Source organism: Alexandromys fortis, unplaced genomic scaffold (assembly GCF_014885135.2).
Source record: "Alexandromys fortis isolate MF-2015 unplaced genomic scaffold, M_Fortis_MF-2015_v1.1 scaffold_2_26212498_36691700, whole genome shotgun sequence".
Taxonomy (NCBI): domain Eukaryota; kingdom Metazoa; phylum Chordata; class Mammalia; order Rodentia; family Cricetidae; genus Alexandromys; species Alexandromys fortis.
Genome location: NW_026067931.1, coordinates 8,743,751 through 8,752,555, shown reverse-complemented (window position 1 = coordinate 8,752,555; position 8,805 = coordinate 8,743,751).

Here is an 8,805-nt window from a genome sequence, read left to right as displayed (position 1 = left end):
TATGGACCTTGGGAACTCAGTCCAGTGCTCCAGTGTTGGTCTCTGTCTCTATCTCCATCCATCGCCAGATGAAGGTTCTATGGTTACATGCAAGATATTCATCAGTGTGGCTCATGTTTCTTAGAAACATATATGTTGGCACTTCTTTAGAAATAAAGAGTTAATTTCAGAAGGCTTAGTCATTCATATAATCTCTAAAGTATGGTGCACAAGTTCCACTTCTTGTTTTGTGCAAGTATGCCATCCACAGGTAGAAAGTAATTCGCTTTGGAATCTGCAAAGATGTTCATGCAGAGAAAGGTATAACCAAGAGGACTAAAACACAGCCAAGGCAAATGTTTCAATTCTCAGGGAATTAGAGCATACCAAAACATGAAACTTACCTCAGGAACTATTGTGCTTGGTTTCAATGTCACTTTGCTAAAAATTAGAATCACAAGAGTGGTATATCTGGGTCATGTGGTAGGCCTCTATTTAGATTTTGAAATTTTTCCATAGTTTTTAATACTGGCTGGATTAGTTTACAGTTCTACCAACACAAACTCCAGTAGTCATGAACAAGATTTTTGAGATTTTCCTAACTGTTTTGGCTTCTAATCTGTTGTTGCTACTTGGTTATGCTTTAGGATACCTAAACTCATGAAACTGCATGAGTGAAACTTTCTAATAATATACATAAAACAATATGCATAAGCAGAGAAGCTAGTCTTCTGGCTCTTGAAATGTCTCTTCTCATTTCTTCAAAAATTTCTTGAACACTGAAGGTAGGAGTAACATTATAGATCGGACAATAGAGGACTCCTTGGGCTATTAGTCTTACATTTTAATGTTATGAATTTCTGCCACACTTTCCATCTGTTGCAAAATAAGCCTATTTAAAAGATGGTGATATTTAGGATTCAGTTAGAAATTACACTGATTTGGGGACACGCCAGTAGTACCTTCTGCGGTAGGGTCCATGACCCCACCAAACACTGGTATTTTTATAACTAGGTTATAAAACAAGGCCTTAGGTGCCTCATATTAAACAGGAATTAAATACAATTATTATGTTTTTGGAGTAGTTGCAACCTTCATTTCTCTTTACCCTATTTGTTTGTCATCATCATTCATCAGCCATTGTGCCACGTTCCACATAATATTGCCATGTAATGCGTTCCCTCCTCTGGCTTTCTCCTGTGATAGGTTGATTGGTCACAACATTCTGCTTTTAACTGCTGGAAATTATTTTTGTGAAAATTTTAACTGCTACCAAAAACATAAATAAGTTTTTAATATACGACTCTTTATTCAGTCTGTGTTCCAAGTAGACGGAAGTTTATGTTTCCAAGTAGATGGAATAGTGTGTTTATATTAAACAAGATATATTACACTATTTAAAATTTATAGTTTATCCAAAATTCCCTGGTTATTTTTATTGCCTGTATTCAATTCAAATTCTTCAGTTTATTGCATGATATAAAAAGGGAATTTGAGAGGAACTAATAATAATATAGGAGAAATACATTTCTGTCAAGTTCATTTTCAATATTTTACCCACAATGAACCAACAGAGACTTCACATAATCTACAATAGAAAATTTATATTTTTTAAAAATAAAAATACTGATAATGTTTTTTAAAAAAGGGAACAACATATAAATAAATTGAAATTATCTGCACTTTGTAATTGCTTGAAAGCAGCACAAATATTGAAACAACATCCAAGATTCTGAAACATGGCAAATTTCTGCTCATGTAGTTTCCCACAAAGACACTTTGAGACAAGTTCCAGAAATATAGGGGTGGTTTGTGTTGGAATGGGTCATTTACTGAAGCCTTTAATTAGCTCAAGAGACTGTTAATGAGTACCCCCTACACTACTAGGTCTGCCAAACATAAATAAGCCACTTGATTTATATGTGCATAAAAGACAAGGATTATAGCTGGTCTATTAATGCAGATGGAGAGGTTGTAATTTATTTCTCTAAACAATCAGACACTGTCTTGGAGTTGGCTAGCATGATGAAGGGAAGTTGCTGCAAATTTTTAATCAAAAGTGCAGAAAATCTAACTATCAGGAAGCCACTAGAATCACACTCTGCATCAGTACTTTAATACTTTAAAAAGGGGGGCAGCATTGACTGACAAACAGGCTCATAATATAATAAATAGCTCATTTATTAGAAAATTCCATCTTTGATGGCTATTAATAATTGTTACTATTTACATGACCGTTATTAGAGTGACTTAGAATATGAGTATCTGAGCATGACTCTTTTATTATTTGTCATGGTAACTGAGACAAGAAGACCCATCTCAGGCAGATCATTCCTGGAGTGGAGAATACTGGATGGTAGAAAGTAAAGAAAATAAGATGAAGACACGACTATTTTTAAGCTCATGTTGTCCTGAGTTGTCCACAAAAAAGAATTGTACCTTGAATTATGAACTAAAATAAGCCCTTAGAGTATTTTATGACAGCAACAGAAATTAATCAATTCATTAATAAAAAATTAAGTATAAAAGTGATGTTTTGGAGTAGTACAAACTCTAATGTAAAAGGAGTTCACCACAAGTTCATATAGTAGCAAGTGTGTTGTCAACAGAAAGCACACTCAGGTGAAATCAGCCATCCTTCATTAGTTACAGTAGACCCCATAAGATGGGCACTGAACGTGACTTTCCTACACTGTCTACCATAACATAAACATATATTGTATAAATCAAACTTTTTTTTGCAGCAAAAGAAGAGAGTGACCTCTGTTCTTTTGGTATCAGGAAGGTAGATTCTTGGCAGACAACATTTTTTTGTTTACTCTATTGTCTTAGATTTTATTCTAGCTAAGTAGAGAATGTGTGTAATATATGCCTTAATGTTTGTCTTCAACTTGAAATCAATCATTAAAATTAAAAGTTAGGGATCTAGCATTGTTAAGTATCCCGCACAATCTCATAAGTAAATGGCTTTCATAGTTATTCTCTTGGTTTTCCTGTGACTGAAATTCTGTACTTTTTTGTTTTCTAGTTTGCTTTTTGTCTACAAAGTACTATCCTATTTTACTGAAACTACTTATCAATTACATCTTAATGAAATGTACTTTCAAATGTAGAGCTGTGATTGTACTTTGCTAGTGAAATCATTACTTAATGTATAAGACTGATCAATAGTACAAAATATACTGTAAATAATCACAAAAGGAGCCATTGCTCTCTTGCAGCATACTTCCCTTAGTGATCCCAAAACTTATTACACATAATTGGGAGAAGTATTTTTGCCTTTTATATTGGGAGATATAGCAGACCACGTCCAACTAGAAACCATTTAAGAAGAAAAACCTCTTGGGCTTCAGGAGGTCTAGACACAGAGGTTTTTCATCTTAAATGGGGACTGGGCACTCTTGCTTCCCAGGAGCAAAGTGGAAAAGACTTCTCATGTTTAGGCCCATAGTTTTACGTGGTATGGTGGCCAGAATGTTAGATCATAGTTTAGACTTGTCACATAGGAGGTGGTCACCTCCCTAACAAAGGGTTAGGTTATTAAACATAATTGGGGACATGTCCTTATGGTATGGTTGAACACCTTTTATGTCTGAGTTTTAAGGTAGATGGTTGCCTAATTTTCTGAGAAATTGTCATACTAGTATCCAGAGCAGCTGTTCCAGTCTGCACTTCCACCAACAATGGAAGAGTTGTCTTTTTTTTTTTTTTTTTCTTTACGCCACATTCTCTTAAGCATAAATTGCCATGAGTGTTTTTAATCTTGGTCATTCTTATAAGGATAAAATAAAATCTCAGAGTTTTGGTTTGCATTTCTATAATGGTTAAAGATGTTGAGCAGTTTTTAAGTGTCTTTCAGTTATTTTAAGTTCAACTGTTGAGGAGTAGATGATGGGTGGGCTATGGAGAAGTGATGGGAATGAGAGGATGGGAGGGAATGGGAAATGGGTTTGGTATGTAAAATGAAAAAAGATAGTTTGTGTTCTTTTGTAGTCAGGACCAGGAGGGGTTGGTCCACCCACTGAGACAGTGTGCCTGAGCTAATGGGAGCTCACCAAATCCATCTGGACTGGAACTGAACTATCATGGGATCAACCTGAACCCTCTGAATGTGGCTCACAATTGAGGCAGATTGAGAAGCCAGTGATAATGGCACGGGGATTTGTCTCTCATGCATGTACTGGCTTTTGGGGATCCTATTCTATTTGGATGCACACCTTCCTAAGCCTGGATGGAGGGGGGCGGAGAGCCTGGAACTTTTCACAGGGCAGGGTATCCTGCCCTCTCTTAGGACTGGAGGGGGAGAAGGGGGAGGGCGAGTGGGAGAGAGGGAGGGAGGTGCAAAAAGGGGAGGAAGCAGAAATTTTGAATGGTATTAGTTATAAAGTAATAAAAACAAGAAAAAATAGGCATAGAATATAAAGGGAAAAATAAATAGATGGCAGTTATATATTACTGGTAAACTTCATTAGTGGTTTGGACTGGAGAGTATTCTGAGGTCAGTTTTGCATATTATTGAGGTTGGAAATAACCAATGGACCTGACATGTTAAGTAGGAAGATGCCATTATAAAGTCAAGCCAGAGTTCATGTATGAGAAATGTTTGGGCTAAAGATAAAAACTCACAAACCATAAGAATTAATCAAGTTTTAAAACTAAAGCCAAGAAAGGCTTGTGTAGGCAGAATAGAAAAATAACTTCCACCTCCATGTCTCAAGAGTTTTCGAATCTTAGAAAAGATGCAGACACTGACTTGGAAAGGAAGCGACAGTCAAGGTAGCATGGATTTGTATATTTCTTAGATATAAACACACTTCTTGAATCCCTGCTTTAAAAGAAAGGATAACCATTTCGGGGGTAGTTAATTTTTCTACTCTCATGAATAAATAATTACACTGGATTCTCTAAATTACTAACACCTGAGCCTGAAGACATAGGTCTAATTTTATGTAAACAATCTAGCCTTTAAACTATGGTTTCTGGTTGTCTTGTACCGGGATATTTGTGGCAACCTGCTAAATCATTACTTGTCATATACAATGCTATTTAAGATAGAAAGTCTCTAGTTGCTCCTTGTTTTGCTAACCACAAAACGACTCACAGCTGGGATATGATTCGCTATTACTTATTCACTACTATGTAAGATAGCTTATCCAAAGAGTATAAAAAGAAGTGGAATGTGATGCCGGAGAAGAAGAAGTCACATTACTACAATTTGGACTGCTTATTACTGCATCATGTCTCCCCTGTTGGTTGTAGCCCTTCAATTATTGAGCACCATCCACATTTTAAGCGTCCTTTATATTTGAAGGTACTGGAGAACATTTCATTAAAATATCCATAAAGCTGGCAGCCAGTGTCAGCTCTAAATAATTTCCCCATGTAAGCCAATGGGTTATGAACATTTCTTAGTCTAATATAAAGTTGAGTGGAATACATATGGGAATCTTATTGAATCTGTAATCTCAGATTTAATTTTTTTGTCTTACTTCAAAAGTTATTAGAAAAATAACAAAAGTTATTAGAGTTACAATAAAAAAAAGTGGGAAAGAGAGCAATAGGACTGACAACACCCAGAAAGAAGCAGAATTGTGTCTGGATTATATCTTTAATGCCTTGACTTGTTTTAATGCATGCTTCATAGTAGCCAAGATTTAGGATTAGTAAATTACAGCATTAAAAATATTTACTTTTGTCAGTGTATAAATAGGATTTAGAATCTGGGCACTCCTTAGTTCATGTCTAGAGCCTCCATTAGTTAGACATTAATGGAAAGTAGGTCATTTCAGTGACTTTCTGCCCTTCCTGTCTCTAGTGTTGCGTATATGATGCACACTGATACAGTAACATCTTGCCCTCTCTGGCACGCTTCTTTTGCATTTTCCTAAACTTGATTCCTTTTACTTTCAGGCCTCTTTACCTTCAAAATTTTAGTTAAACTGAGATTCAAGTGTGTGTGTGTGTGTGTGTGTGTGTGTGTGTGTGTGTGTATACCCATGTGTGCGCATGCACTTAAACTGACATAGTCCTATTTAAAGGTCCCTGATTATATTCTTGGAAAGAGAAAGATTTCTACTCTGGGAAAACATTGAAACCAGTATATACACAGAAGCACCAGTATTATCCCTGAGCACACTGGAAAAGCCTGCAATTTATGCCTAACAGGTTAAATGTATTAAAAGTTTGAATTTGGTAAACTTAACTCAAATTTTATAAGAAAAATGACAATTGTAAAACCAAAATATGTGAGAAGACATAAGATGAATAATATAAGCTTTTAAATTGATAATTAATTTTATTTCGAGACTTTCTTAGTTGAAGGAAAGCATAAATACCCAAAAGTCATTTGTTTGTGCTCACTGTGATGAGTAACCTCACTTACATGTACCTGGCATCCTCAACTTCGTGTCTTGCATCTCTTCTTAACTCATTTCACTCTTTCTACGTATTTGTGTGATTTAAGAAAGAAAGGGAGGGGAAATACAAGAGAAAGGGATGTCAAGAAAATGATGGAGATCTCTGCAGCAACAACTGAACCAGGCTCACAATAACATATGAACTCTAGACTGACAACTTTGGAGTCCTCATAGGACAGAACTAGGCCCTCCATATGTGAAAGACAGTGGTGAAGCTTGGTCTATTTATCTGAGGTGACCCTGGCATTAGAGAAAGGATCTATTCCAGGTCCGTGAGCTAGCTTGTTGAAACCCATTCCCTATGGTGGGATGCCATGATCAGTCTTTTTTAACTAACTACTTAATTAATTAATTAATAAGAGAACAAACTATTTTTTTTAATTTTATATACCAATCCCAGTTCTCATTCCCTCCCTTTTTCCCATCCCCTACATCTCCCCTCTCCACCCCCATCCACTCCTCAGAGAGGGTAAGGCACATTGTTTTGGGGGATTCCAAGACCCTCCATAGTATATTTAGGCTGAACAATGTATCCCTCCAAAGAGAACAGGTTCCCAAAAGCCAGGATAAGCAGTAAAGATAAATCCTGGATGCACTACCAATGGCCCCATAGTCTGTCCCAGTCATGCAGCTGGCACCCACATTCAGAGGGGGCAGAAGGAAAGAGGATTGGGAGGTTACTGTTAGATTATGACTCCCTGTAATGTCAGAAGTTACATGCATAAAAATCTCACCAATATGAATGCCTAAGTATTAGATGCACAAGAACAACAGCACAAGACATGCCTTGGTGAATGGGGGAAAGCCCATGAGGTGAGGCCTTACAAATAAATCAGAACTACAGAAAATTAAGGAATGCTGGGAGTGGGAGAAATAGTTTTACTGAAGAATAGCACACCAGTGGTTTATCCAATACTAAATGGTCAGCCCTGAAAACATGTTCAAACAAGGAAAATTATAATAAAAACTGAGCAATTTGCACTTAAAGATTTCACAATATATAGATACAGACATAGACATAGACATAGATATAGATATGGATAGACATGAATGTGAAAATAATGGGTGAAAAAGAGGCCATGAATTTGAAAAAAATTAAATATATTATAACCTCAAAAAATAAAAGAAATACATTTGAATGATTATTCTCCATACTAGAATAAAATGATATTAATGTCTCAACATTTAACAGAAAATCAAATATGTAATTAATAATTATTCTGAATTTGTTTAAGTAGAAATATGGATTCCACTTACAGATGTTATGTGAAAAAGGAGAGATATAATAAATTGAAAAACACAGAGTAAACTTCGATGAGAAATTAGAATTAAGGGGCAAGAGAAAAGGGCATGGAAGTACAAATGTTTTATAAATATAATTGGATTTGAGATAAATCCAATTTTTATTTTTCTCTGTAGTGCAGAAATGCCACACAAGTTCTACTTGGTAGTAACTGCGTAATTTGAGAACTGTTACTCTGTTCTGTCTTGTTTCAATATCAAAAATACATTGTATTGCTACAAAAAGAGCACATGATTGCTATAGAAATATTTGTATGTTGTTATGTTTGTTTAAACCAGTAAATTAAAACTCATTTGCAAACATTGCTTAAGAAATTGTGGTGTCTGTAGTTTTGGTCTCCCTGATTTATTAGTTGAGACTATGGTTGGGATTCTGCTGTAATGTTCTGAAATTTTTGTTTTAAAGATTGAATTGTGATTTATTGCCCAAATATGTAAAGATTAACACAATGGAAAACTTTCTCTCAACATGACTGAGCGAAGAGTTTCCCAGGTAGCCAGCTAGCATTATCCAGTGTCTTAGATAAAAATAAAACAAAAAATGAGCTCTCTTCTCTCTCTCTCTCTCTCTCTCTCTCTCTCTCTCTCTCTCTCTCTCTCTCTGTCTCTCTCTCTTCCTCCCTCCCTCCTCCCTACCTCTCTCTCTCCCTCTTTCTCTCACACACACAAATACACATATACACATGTATATATTCAAATCTTCTGCTTTGCAAGTAATAATAATTTGTGACTCATTGAATAAACAACCCAGGAATCACAGATCCAGGTATCCAGATCAAGGAAGAATTAGTGTAGCTGTGATGTGCCTTTGTTTACGGATAGACTAGTTTGGAAATTCTGTACCACATTCTTCTGGTGTGTAAGAAGTTATTTGGAGCACCCGAGTTTCACATAATAATTTCACAACAGGTAATCGTGCTAATAAATTGTCAATTTAAAAAATAGATAATTTTGTATTAAAATGTATGACCAAATGAATAACAACCCAGAAATTTAAGGGTATATAAATGTATGTGTGCCATATATGCATGTGTATGCATTCATTTTCTTATGTGTATCTTGTAATTGTATCAATGTGAGAATGAGACAAAGATATAGCTAAAAATAT